A 14,114-nucleotide genomic window follows, 5' to 3' on the forward strand; every position below is an offset into this window, starting at 1 on the left:
GGCTACAGGGTCCTCATGACTTATTATTACATGCCATCCTTTCATATGGCGTGGATAGAGGTTTGGTTATATAGTCCAAACAGACTTACAAAGTTAACAGATGCCTTTTACCTGCTCAAACATAGAACAAAAAATCATCTTTAGCTGACTTGTGCACACTACACATTCCATACTTGTGTTAATACAGATATGTACATTACCTTTAAAAGTTTGTATGTTTTCAGAAAGAAATAAAGGACCAAACACCAACAAAGACAGTAGCCCAGGTGATCCAGCTTCTCTGAATGCCTCTTGCAGTTTCCTCAAAATTGTGCATCCAAAACAACTTCAAAGCTGCTAGCTAAGATAGTCCAGCCTCACAGACTACTCCAGCCAAGACTTCAGATGAGCCCTGCATTTTCCCATTACACAGAGACTGGACAAAAACCAATACAGCTAGCTCTCCCAGGAATTGACCATTATCCCAATTTTCTCAGAGTCCCCTGAAGATGCTGTCATCCCCCAGATAGCAAGAAGCAATCTAGAAAACACAACACCCACATTCCCAAGAGGTTGGATGGGTGGTGTTTGTCATCATTTAGGTGGGTTGGTTGCAAGTTGTTATTGGTCATGGTCAGAAAAAAAGTTGAACAAAGGAGATTAGATTCAGTGACCTCTTTCTCTTTCTTTGTGAAGGGAAAGGGGGGGTATAGTACAGAAATGATGGGATAAAAAGGGTGGATCATTGTGTTTACTTTTGAACAACCAGTAGTCTCAAATATTTTATATTGGTATGGACTTTTGTATATTGATACAAATTTAAATTTTTGTTATGCTGTATATATGTTTCTACTTTTGTTTAAGGTATTGTACCTATGCATCTCATTTAAAAATGTAATGTAAAGTTTTAGTCCTTGAAAGCTATTTAGGATAATAAAAAGACAGGTTAGTAGTGAGTCATCTATAACAATTAAACTTATACAGTCACGTTAGGTATGTTTTCAAAGTCAAACAGAGATATATTTTAAATAGATAGATGGTCTTCAAATATTTCAAAAACCTACAAAGTATGGCATTTAAATGTTTTTAATAACAAAAGGCTTTTCATGGCAGTGAGACACTCTGCTCCTGGCAGCACCAATCTACTTCAGAGATGATAGGAATCAAAGAACCTCCACACAGAGTTGCTTTCTGTGTGGCAAAAGTTAGCCACTGGGCAAGAAACTGCCTTTTCCTCATCTGCTGACAGTATGCTGTCCAAACTGGACAAGCAGAACACAAAAGAAAGTGAGTACCAAACGTTGTCAATACAAGGTAGGACAGTCCTTCAAAATTCCTGCTTCACAGAAAAGTCTGCCAGACATTCTAGGCCAAAGATGGATGCCCCAACATTACAGAGAAACCTTAGGTGACTGTCCAGGCAGTCAGCTGTCTCTGTCATTTCTATAGTTTTGGAAGTTGTTTTCTCTACACTTCCTGTTTACTCAGGTAATATTATATCCCTCTTGGGTCTTTGATGGGGTTGAAGACTGAATAGTTATAATTTTACAGTTTTCCTTGTTACCAAATTCAGAAAATAAACTTAGATAAGAGATGTGAAGTTTATAAGGTTGAGAAACATAAAAGCTTAAGTTGTTTATCTAAAATGTTTTAAGGTCTAAAAAGATATTTTTAGGATGGTAATATAAGTTATGATAGAAAGTGATTTAAGTACAAAAATTTGGACTCATCAAGATAAGATAGACAATAGAACAATTTCTCCAAATTTGCAAATACAAATGGAGTGGACATTATCAATGTAATTCTTACTTGATAATTGTTCTTATTATATATAATTTTACTATATTAGAGTTAAAACATTTCTTTTTATTTAAACAAGGGGAAATGTTGCAGAATATTTGTCCACTGTGTGAAGATGCTTTGTTGTTATTGGTGTAATAAAAACCTGAATGGCCAATAGCTAGACAGGAGGTATAGGTGGGACTTCCAGGCAGAGAAAAGAAGTAGGAGGAGGAATCTAGGCACAAGAGAGAGATGCCAGGAGACACGAAAGAAGCAGGATGGGTGGTACGTGACAGAACATAGATGAATAGAAATGGGTTAATTTAAGTTATAAGAGCTAGTTAGGAGCAAACCTAAGTTAAAGCCAAGCTTTCATAATTAATAATAAGTCCCTCTGTTGTTATTTGTCAGCTCGTGGCCCAAAGGAAAATCCATCTATAAAAGAGCACTTGCTAATAATATCAGATGCTCAGCACTGATTGTCAGCATTTTGGCCCAACCCTTGGGGACCCACACAGTGTCCTGACATTATCTTGCATAAAGTCCCCTTTAAGAGAAAGTCCCTCCCCCTTCTCTCTCTTCCTTCCTCTCCCTCTCTCTCCTTCTATGTGTCTGGGTGCTCACTTCCACTTTTCTCTTTTCCCCTTTCTTTCTCTCTCTCTCTTCCTCCCCTTCCCTCTCCTCTTCTCCTTTAATAATAAAACTTTCCATGTGGATGCCGTGTCTGCATGGTGTCACTTTTTACCACGCCATGCCTCCACGTCTGCATGGCATGGCTGTCTTTTCACCTTGGCTCAAACCTGCCAAGGCTGCCACGTGCCATTTTACAACACTGGTGACATACAATTTTATTTCATCCTTTCCAAAGTATAGTCAAGCAAAAAATATGTCTCCTTCACTCAGGAAGACCAGACAAGTTCAGAAAATTCCTTGTGAATACCTGGGCTGCAGGTGCGGAGGTGCCGTTAGATCTCAAATCTGCAGACTGCTCTGTTCCACTCACTGTAACAGCTAACAGTGACATCATGGAGAGAGGAAGGTTCTTCCCAGGTCAGCAATTCTCTCCCACCAGCACTCCTGCCGCCAATGAGATGCCAACATTGTCTGGTCTTAGCTCATAGTGCCATCACCGATAAGCTGCCACCTCCAGCTGATTCTGTCTCCAGCTGTCCCCATAACGCCCACACTTGCCTTAGGCCAGGGACACTCATTACTTCGTCTTTACCTCTTAGCCACCAGCAAATATTGCTCCTTCCATGTTCTGGCTGAAAGACTGCAGTGGAGTTCATAGCTGAAAATTAGGGATGATTCAAGACAACAGTAAACCCTTAACATAATAGCTCTGAGATCCTCCACTTCATCCTCCATCTGTGTCTACCTTGGCTTCTTCCTTCCTACAGTCTCTTCCTTTTTTCCATTTCTCACTTAACAAGAGATGATTGTATTCTTTAAAACAGCAAACGTACAGACAAAATGTGATAGGTTGAGCCCTAGCGATGTGGCCCAGGATATTTCCTGGTTAAGATGTGTGATACACAGTATCCTTAATAGGGCTCTTTTTAACCTGCTCTTCCAAATGTCTTATGATGAGAAGCTCTTTGCTGTCTAGGACAATCTCACGCAGCTGTCATGGACCACTGAGTGTGGATTACTGTGCAGTTCATAATCAAAATTGGGATATGCATAACAGAAAAAGGACTGTGTCACTTAAACTCATTCAATTATATGATTATTGAACCAATAGATAATGTTTAGTAAGTAAAATCAATAGATGGATAAAGTATTAATATTTTAAAGACCAGTTCTCTGAAAATAAAAATGTCTCTGTAAATTAAAGAAACATTTAAAACTCTCATTAAATTAATTATCTGAGTATCTGCAAAATCATGTAATTATTTGTACATTCATCAGTCTCTTAGCTCGAAAAATGTGTCACCAGTATTTTTTGAAGAATCAATTATTTTAAGATGGTTCAAGCATTTCAAGTTTTCATAAATTATCTGCCATCCTGCAGAGCCTTCTTCAAAGTTATATTTCATGTTGAATGAATTATTTGAAATTATTATCATCAATTTATCATTCTCTGTCTATCAAGACAGATATAACTGAGAAATAACACACACGTGCACACATACATGCACACACAAACACTTGGGAACCTTTGAAAACCTTCAGCTGAAGAAAATTCTCAATTCAAGTTTTTACTGCACTAACGTATGTAAATATTTTTAAAAGTGCTGAATTTTTCCAGCATTCAAAGTGTATGTATCCCTGTGTGTGGCGACACACACATATACATACATTTTATTTATTTACTTTTTGCAATTATCAACCAAAGATAGAGCTATCAATAGTGAGCTTTCTCAGTTTCATTCCATTCTTGTTTCAAATGTAAACTTATCCCATTAAAAATAGCAAGTTGGTCAGATGATGCCTCCCCCAATTCAAGGTATTTCAAAGTACAACTATGGGAATTTAAATAAAATTTCATACAAAATTTGAGCTCTCATGGCTTCTTCTAAGTTACTCTCTCCATTCTGTGAGGTGTATTTCAGTATCCTCTGGCTTGCCACGTTTCTTTTTCAATTACGTCAGATTTTTTTATAGTGTGGTAAGCTTTTACAATTTTCCATTTATCAAATAATTGAATATTTTAATTGATTAAAAGCCTGTAGCCAAAATTTAAAGAATTTCCTAAAAATGTCTCCTTTAGGTAAGTATATTCAGATCACTCATTTAAAAAGTGGCTTCAACAATTTCTAGTGCTGATTGTTGATGAACAGCAAAGAGGAAGTACACATTTCTGTGAGAAGTTAGGGCCGGAGATGGCGCAGTGGTAAAAAGCACTTGTGCCAAACCTGTTGACCTCAATCTGATACCCAGGGATCCATGCAGTGCTAAAGTGAGAGCCAACAAAAGTCTATATCTCAATGTATTGAGGGGTGCAATGGGAACACAGACACACTAATACAAAGCAGGGTAGACTCACTGCTGATCCACTGCTGATCCTCAAGGCCAATGGGTCCTAGCAGCAAGCCGCTCTCCACCACCTGACCAGGACTCGACCAACCAAGAGAGTGAACCACAACTCTCCCTCTGCTCTTAAGGAGTCACATATGCAGCAGACAAAGCCACCCCCTAGGGTGTGTACCCCAAAGCCATTGGCTGAACGGAATGAATTCCCACAGTGCAAAGAGACTGCTGACTCCTGTAAGTTGTTCTATGACCGCCCTGTGCTGTGGCACATGTGTGCCTGTGCAAGTACACATACCAACTGAGCAGGTTATATTTAGGAATATATATGTATATGCATGTAACAAAATTGATGAAAAAAGAGGCCATAAATTTGAAAGAGAGCAGGGAAGGGTATATGGGAGAGTTTGGAGGGAGGAAAGGAAAAGCGGAAATGTTATAATTATTATATCAAAAATAAAATAATTTTAAAAATAAAATAATAAAGGGGCTGGAGAGATGGCTCAGTGGTTAAGAGCACTGTTCTTCTAGAGAACCGGGGTTCAATTCCCAGCACCCACATGACAGCTCACAATGGTCTGTGACTCCAGTTTAAGAGGATCCAACACTTTCACACAGACATACATGAAGGCAGAGCACGATTGCACATTAAATAAAAAAATAAATTATTAATAATAATAATAATTTTTCAGGCTCAAAAATACATAAATGTAATTTTTAACACTAAAAATTATTTCCTTTGTTCAATATGGGCTTCATTATTACACTATTTAGCTTTATTGCTCCCTGAGTACGTAAATATCTACACATGTTAGAAACTGTATGTTGTCTCTCTACTACAGAGTGTCTGCTACATTTGGAGGGAATTATGAATTGTCTGTATGGAAGAATCAGTTCTAAGTATATTTGTACCTTACAGTTTTTTAACTTTCAAAAGAATATTGTCCTTACCTATTGGAGATGTGGTACGCTGAACCGCCCGCCTTTCCAGCTGAAGCAGCTGGTGTAAAGTAGGTACCATTCAAATAATTGTAAAGATCTGCCATTAATGAAGCCAACATAATTTGTTAAAGATTTGTTTTTATTTTGTGTGTATGAGTGTTTGTCTGTGTTTATGTGTGTGCATTGCATAAGTGTAATGCCTGTGGAAGCCAGAAGGCATGAGAGCCCCTGAAACTGGAGTTACAAAACCATCATGAACCACCATGTGGGTGCTACAAACCGAACCCAGGTCCTCTGGAAGAGCAGTAAGCACTCTTAATTGCTAAGCCATCTCTCCTAGACTTCATCATCAACATTTACTAATGCATAGAAATAACATTCAAATGGAAAATGGATGAAATCAGTTTACAGTAACAGACATTTGAGTTGACAAAGTCAGATCAAAAGTATAAATGCAGATTATGCCATAGTTATAATAATTATCATCCTGCAGTAGGAGTTACTTGTGAAGGGTTGTTAAATTATGTAATAGTATAAAACTCTTTGCTTTTTCACCCACAAAATGGCAATTTCACATAGTTTGGCCCAATTAAACATAAATATTTTTCTAGAGATTTGTGTCTTTCGGTTTTCATGTGGCCAGTGATGTCACTCTGGCCGTTCTGTAGATGATAAATGACAACCAATATTTTGTGAACTGAAATGAAAACTTAAACTTTCCCGTAATGTACAGTTGAGTTTTCTTCAGCATACTGCTGCTGAAAGGGTTTATTGCAAAATAAAATAGAATTAGCAAACAGTAAAGTAAGTAAATAGTTGAAGATTAACACCGTGCAAAGTTCTGAAAAACCCCTGCATAGCAGGAGTGTTCCAATTACTTGCTCTATGTTCTTTGGCAGAATTTAGACTTTCTTTCCTTACATACTTCCATACACCTAATGCATACTTTTCCACACTTTCCTTTGACCTGGCTCCCTGGTCAGAGGAAATATCTTTATGGATCTTTTGCGTGGCACTAAGGGCCCAGCTTTGGCAGGCTGGGGCTCCAAAGTGCCCATGGAGACATCTCTTCCCCATCTCACTAGAGTTCACTGTTTGAATCCTTGACTAGTTATTTTATCAGCAAACTCTCCAGATGCTGTTCTGTGGAGGGAAGTGTTAATTATGTCACAGCTGGGCTAGGGTAGGGAAAGGAGACGGGGTCATTGGTGGTCACCTTTCAGACTTAACCACACGTTAGAAGCCAGAACTCTGTCACTTTCACTCACCTTACAAGCAGTGGTGGCGCAAGTGGACATACAAAGTAGAAGCTAAATCCAGCCTGCCTTATTTTAACACAAATAATAATAATGATGACAATATTTTGCAAAAAGAGGGAGAAGCTGAGACAGAGAGGTTAGTTAGTTAGTTAGTTAGTTAGTTGGTTACTTAGTTAATTAGTTGCTCAGTTCTGAGAGAAATGCTAAAATGCAAAGGGCAGTGACTTAACAATCACTACTCCATCACATCAGAATAAATGAGCTTTTAATAAGAATTATTTATTCATCCATTCCACAAATATTTACACAGCATCTATGAACTGAATGCACTCGTTAGGAAGTGAGGGTGTGGAGAAGGAGTGAAAACAGCCTCTGATGAAAAGTCACTTATGGTTTCAAGGGTTGGTGACTCTGAAATGTGACGCCCTGTAGTTTTAGTTCCATCCTTGGACCAACGCCACATGCCTTACCTCTGAATCTACTGTGTGACAACTCAACAGTTCTTGGCAGCTTGCTATAAGTCCCCCATGTTCCATGGTTCTCAAATGCTTCTATGTGTGAGCTGACTCAAGGGACTTATCTATGTGTGTGTGTGCTCACATGCAGGTCTGTGTTCATGTGTGTATGTGGAGGGCAGTGTCAACATGGAGTATGTTTCCCCAATTACTCTCCACCTTACTCTGTGAGCTAGGTGTCCCTGAGACTGGAGTTCATCTGTTCAGCTTTACTGGATGCCCCCTGGGGGTCTTCCTGCCTCTACCTCCTCAGTGCTAGGATATCAGCCATGCCACTATGCCAGCTCTGTATGTGAGTACTGGAGATTTGAACTCAGTCCTCATGTTCCATCTCTCCATCCACTCAAGAAACTTTTTTGGGAGCCTGTCAGCCCATGACTGACCTCCAAGATTCTGACTCTAACTCTCAGAGTCAGAAAATTTGCCTCTTACAAAGGACCTCCTATGATCCTCACTCTGGGGATCCATGTAGCATACCTTCAGAAACGCAGAGCAGTTCTTCTGGACTCCAGTAAATATCTTGATTTCCCCTTGCTCCTCTATAAGTATCAAGTCTGCTGAGCTCAGTGTAATTCATGCATTCCAGAGGCTACTGTCATTTTAGGGTGTTCTGAGTGGATTAAATGCAGCCCTCAAAGTGGCACAGGAAGAGTACACAGGGACACCACTGCAGTCAGGGCCAATGGGTGCAGCTCACTTGCTCTTCTTTTATGAATTGAATCGCACTGTGGCCTGATACCGTGCTTGAAACCATCAAGCAAGATCTCTCTGTCTTGTAAGAAAACACTTGAGTTTGATCACCTATGAAATGAAGTATTCATTAATTAAGTGAATTCCACACCAAGTCACAAACTCTAAAATATAAAGTCTGTCTAATATGCTCTGTTTCTCACTCCCACCTTCTCCTTTCTGTCCAACAGAGGTTATTACTGGCAAGTTCTCCGGGAGGGAGTCTAATAGGACCTGGGAAGCGAAACATATGCAGATATAAACCATTTCATTTGTTCAAGTATTGGAGTGGCCTTCAAAGGAAGATGGATTCCACACCAGCCAGGACTCAAGAGGCCAAAGCTGCCAACATATTTGGAAGGCCAGAGTCTTACAGAAGTGAGATTCTCAGCATCTTCTAGAGAAAATATAAATGGGGAATGAAAGCAAGCTAGAATTTTTTTGATACTTAGCAGCCCATGGATTTTAAGTGCCAATATTCTATTTCCATAGCTGACAGAACTAGCTCATCCCCATGAAAAGATTACCCCAGAGGACTACCAACACAAGATACGGGCCATTAAGAGCTCCTCAGTTTCCCCATATGCCTAATGTTGCCACAAATTCTTCAATTCCCATTCAGAAAGATATATAATGAAAATTTCAAGTGTGCGGTGTATTTGAAGAAAGTAGAGCTATCAGCTGAAACAGAATAGGTCGTGGGCTCTCAGAACGCACACAACGTTTTTCTTTTATCCTCATGAATATGTGACTTTCAAGCTGAGCCAATGTCAGCCCATTGCACTTATGCCTTAAATTAAGTTGAGAACATTGGCGAAGTCCCACGAAGAGAAAAAGCAAAACCAGAAACGAGGCTCTGGTTTTCCTGTGTATACAACTGTATGAATAGGAAAGGGGAAATGATATCCTCAAGGCTGTAAAGGCAGAGAGGCCAAAATCACTCCCTGTGAGCATTAATGCTAATAAGGAAAAAGCCCTGGCTACATGACTTTCCTCTTATCCCGTGTTACTCCTATGAAGAAAACCTTTCAAAGTTGGGAATAACATCCCCAGATGCCTGATATTTTCCTCCAGTACTTATCCTGAAGAAAGGCAAGTTTTGTTGGACCCCTCAGAAGCCCCCAGAAAAGACATTTTATTTTTTCTTTGATGAAGAACATGAGCAGTGAGTAGGTTCTCTTGGTTGATCCATCTCTGCCCACAGAGTGTCTGATGGGGAATTTTTAATGTGGAATCTGGAAGTATCAGTTCTAAAAAACCTCAGTGTTAACTGACTCAAAGAGTTAGGGCTCTACTCACAGAAGAGAATCTTCAATTGACATGCACTCCCCACGCCACCCCCCCCCACACACACACACTTTTGAAGAGAGGTCATGTCCACACTTTGCAAATAGTCCCTCCCACTTACTCTCCTAAGATTCTTAATAATGAAGTCTCTTTCAGTTGTGCTGACTGTATTGTCACAGATCCAGCCCAGCCATGGCACGCAGAAAACACTTAGCTCAGCACTCTCCCGTCAGTGAGGTCCATACAGTTGCCCAAAAGCAAACTGATTAGTCATAGAGCAAAGGCAATGAACAGACCTTTCAAAAAGTTTGGCTCAGCCATGCACTGAATTATGGAATGTTAGGTCAGTAACTTTTCAGCTGAAGGAAACGGGATCATTCACTCTTATCTGGGTTAGACCTCTCAATGTCAATGTATATGTGTACTAGACAGCAGCCTGGACACAGGGAAGAACCTGAAAGCTGCTCCTCCATGTTTTATTTCAGTGATCATCAAATACATTGTCTGCTGATGCCATTTGTCTCTATAAGTGCTGGAAATATGCTGGCCTACTCTGATTGTACTGAAGAAGATCATCTTTCGACCAGGTAGGTCGCCGCAGGATGGAGAGCTGAGCCGACCTGTTCTTCTGTATCATATCCCAACAGGACCAGGTCCTGATGGTCAAGTCTCCTGCTTCTTGCCCCTGACATGTCTTCAGGCCCTTGAATTCTTTCACTGTACTACTAGAATAGGCTTTTTGGGGGGTTTTGAAAAACAATTAGGTAGGGGGAGCATACAATGAGGGGTGAACCACTGGCATGAGTTTGCTAAATGTACATAGTAGCAAACTACCCTTGAAATTGAGCTCACTTCAGCGTTCCTATTTGAATTTCCAGCAAAACTTAATAGGGCAGATCCATGAGAGAAGTTGAAGCTTTGGGAAAACTTCCACTCATATACATGGAGAAGGGAAGAGAGGTAACAGCAAAACCACTTTAGAGGGCGATGCTTAAAGCCAAAATGTGAAATGAGCCAATTCCCACTCTTCTCCAGCAGCATTTGGTACCTTGCAAATCAACTCAAAACTTAGTGATTTCAAACAGCCACCACTGTTTTACTTCAGTGATTTTCCCGTCAGCAGTGTGGGTGAGGCTCAGCTGACAGCTGGGTGCTCTAAGCAAGTCGTGGGCTCTCGACCACGACCTAGATCCAGGTGTCTAGGATCAGCTAAGAGCTGTCTAGAGGTTAAAGCATCTTGGTGCTCATCCCATGGTCTCTTAACTCTCAGCAGGCTTACTAGGTTTGTTCTCAGCCAGGCTTTCTTTGGGAAGAGTTGAAACAGGGTCTATGGAGGTCTGCAGTTGAATGTTGCTGTTTTTTATCATGCAAAGTCATGTGGGGTATGTGTGTGCCTACTCCTCTTCACACTGACAAGTTGTAAAGTAGCACTGCAGAGGAATAAGGCCTCAGGAGGCCTAGACTGTCACTTCGTGGTCCACCAGAAACCTGATGTTAGATGCTGGTGGATGAGAGGAGAGCTAATCAGAAGACACAGATTCCAAGCAGAAAGGTAATTTGTTCTTTCATAGACCCAGAGATGAAACAGTGTTCTCAGTTTTGAACTGGAATATAAAGGTAAGACTACAAAGAAGATAAGAAAGCAGTGGTGACATGATTTGTTGACCACAGAAAGGCTAGATAAGGGCTTTGCCTCTTTGGTTAGTTATATTTTCATAGCTGCAACCAAAACACTGAAAGAAACTGTGTAAGGAAGTTATTTATTGTGGTCCACTGTTGGAGAGGACAGTCTGTGACGAGTGAAGAGCCATTTACATCTGGGCTGACCTGGAAGCACAAGGCTGCAAAGGGGCAGGACCATAACCTGTAAAGGCCTATGGGTCCTTAGGGACCTGCATCCTCCAGCCAAGTCCCACCTACTAAAGGTGACACGGCTTCTTATAATCATGCCACCAGCCAGAAAACAAGAATTCAAAATGGGCTTGCGAGGAACATTTCAGATTCAAGTCAAGCATTCTTTGTTTCTAGATGATTCTTACTGCTTCCCTGTTGGTGGGCTTCACTAATTTTGATAGCCTCGAGGCCACCATACACACTGACACCACGTATCCTGTGCAGAGGGATTATCCATTCTTGCACCACTGAACAGCATACTGACTGGCAGAACTTCACAGCTGTCCTTTCCACAAAGGTTAGGAGTTGCTTCTATGTTCCGGACGTGAGAATTTTTATCATAAATGATGCTGGGTTTTGATAGCGGTTTTCCTGTATCAGGTTGAAGTGATTGTGTTTCCCCTTCAATCCGTTAATGTGATACATGGCATTGGTCGGCTTTAATCTCATGTAGTTTTGCATCTCAACAATACAGTGTTCTATAGTGATCTATCATTATTATTTTTACATATTATTGAACTTAATCTGCTGATTTCTTTTATTATATATAGTTTCATTAAAGATATTAATGACTGATTTTCTTCTAATACCATTCTGGTTTGGGTATCAATTTTATTGAAAATAAGTTGACAAATATTCTCTATTTTTTACTTTTAAAAATAATTTGTATCATGCTGACACTTTCCTTACTAAATTGTTTGAAATAATTCAGTTGTTGAAGCAATTTGAGTTTTTAGTATTCTCTAAAGAGAATATTTAATTACAGCTTTAAGGGATAAAGGGTAAAGCTGAGGGTGGTTCAGTTGGTAAAATGCCTGATGTGCAGGAATGAGGAGCTGAGTCCAGATCCCCAGCACTCACTGGAAAGGTTTAATGGAGCAGTGTGCACCTAGAACTCCAGTTCTGAGAAGGGAAGCAGAAGGATTGCCAGGGTTTATTTGTCAGTCAGTCTGGATGAATCTGTGAGCTCCACATCCAGTGAGAGAGCCTGTCTCTAAAATGATGTGGAACGCAACAGCGTAAAGCAACTCATATCAACCTTTGGCTTCTACACGTGCACACACACATACATGTGTATACACATATGGCAGGCACACACACACACACACACACACACACACACACACACACACATGAGGGGGGGGATAATGATTCTGGTGTTTTTGTTTCTTCTATGGCCAGCTCTAGAATTTTTTTATTTCTAAGAACAAACATTATTTGGTATACTGTAATTCCTTGCTATAATTTAAACTCCTATAGGTTGTACAGTGATGCCCCCCCCCCCACATCATTCATTTTCTGATACTGGTTTCAAGGAAGCAGGTTTAGTTCCATTAATTCCCATTATTAATCCATTATCTATTTCACAGATTGCCACTCTGATTTCCTCCTTCTCTAATTCCTGAGTTTAATTTGTACCCCTTTTCCTCTATTTTAAGGTGAATAGCCTAAGAACAATAGATTTTAAGCACGCATTATTTCTAACATAAGTATTTATAACTTGTGTTTTTTCTTTTAAACATTGTCATTGTCTTAAGTGTTAAAACAAATATTATCATCCTAAGCTTTTATTTTAATTCAGTTCAAAATAATTCCATTAATTCTGGTGCTTTTTCCTTTGATACATTGGGCAGTTTAGAATTCCAATGTGCAACCTTAATATCTGGGAAGAACACTCTGTTTTATTCAGTCAGTTAGCTAATTCAAAGTTACTCTCATCATAAAACACCATGAGTGTTTTATGACACCAAGAGTGATGTCTGGGCAATATTTGGGTATCCCATGGTCCAGTCAAATATACCCATATATCAAACCATAGTACCAGCTACAAAGTGAAACAAATCATAGTATGCCCTATTTTCTTCATTAGACATATTCCCATCCCATTTAATTATTTCTTTATTTGTGTATTTATTCATTTATGTGCAATACCTCCACTTCACAGAGCACTTACTTACTGATTTAAACAATTAAAATTCTGAATCGCTTTGGAGTCCAAGTAACATAGACACTCATATTTACTATACAGAGAACACTTGATTATGTTACCTGCTTTCATATATTCCACCAAAAAATTAACATATAGTTAGTATTTTGATAAATTATATCCCAATATGTGAATTCATGGGGTTAAATGTAGTTTTGAACTTACTTATTCTCTGAACTTACATTATTGTTGTTAATTGTAAACACCTTAAATCAAGTATATAAATTTTTGTATCTTATTATCACGAGAATTAAACAGAATTGGAGACAATTGTTTTTGAATTAGCTAACTGACTGAATAAAACAGAGTGTTTTTCCCAGATATTAAGGTTGCACATTGGAATTCTAAACTGCCCAATGTATCAAAGGAAAAAGACATATTTGGATGCCCAAGAGAAGGGCGGTGAGGGAGCCAGAAGCCCTGGTTTTTCTCATGAGCATGTGGGCATTTGATATGAGCCCATTACTAGCACCATGTTGGTTCTACCCGTGGACAGGTAAACTTGGAGCTACCCAGTCTACTGCAGATAGCTGGGGAGGGCAGCCATGGTGCTCTTGACCACTGACTGCACTGCATCAAAGAGAGCAAGCAGCCAGCGGAGCTGAGCAGAATGGGAAAGGCTTATCCACTAAATGCCTGCAGTTTGAAAACACTAAGCCAGAAAGTTTGTATCCTGCCCAAGCACGTGAATTTTTTTAACGAATAAATTTTTAACTTAAAAGAGAAAAATGTGACCAGAATGACCTTGCCTTCTTTTCTGTTTCAAAG

The sequence above is a fragment of the Peromyscus eremicus genome, chromosome 5 (assembly GCF_949786415.1).
Source record: "Peromyscus eremicus chromosome 5, PerEre_H2_v1, whole genome shotgun sequence".
Taxonomy (NCBI): domain Eukaryota; kingdom Metazoa; phylum Chordata; class Mammalia; order Rodentia; family Cricetidae; genus Peromyscus; species Peromyscus eremicus.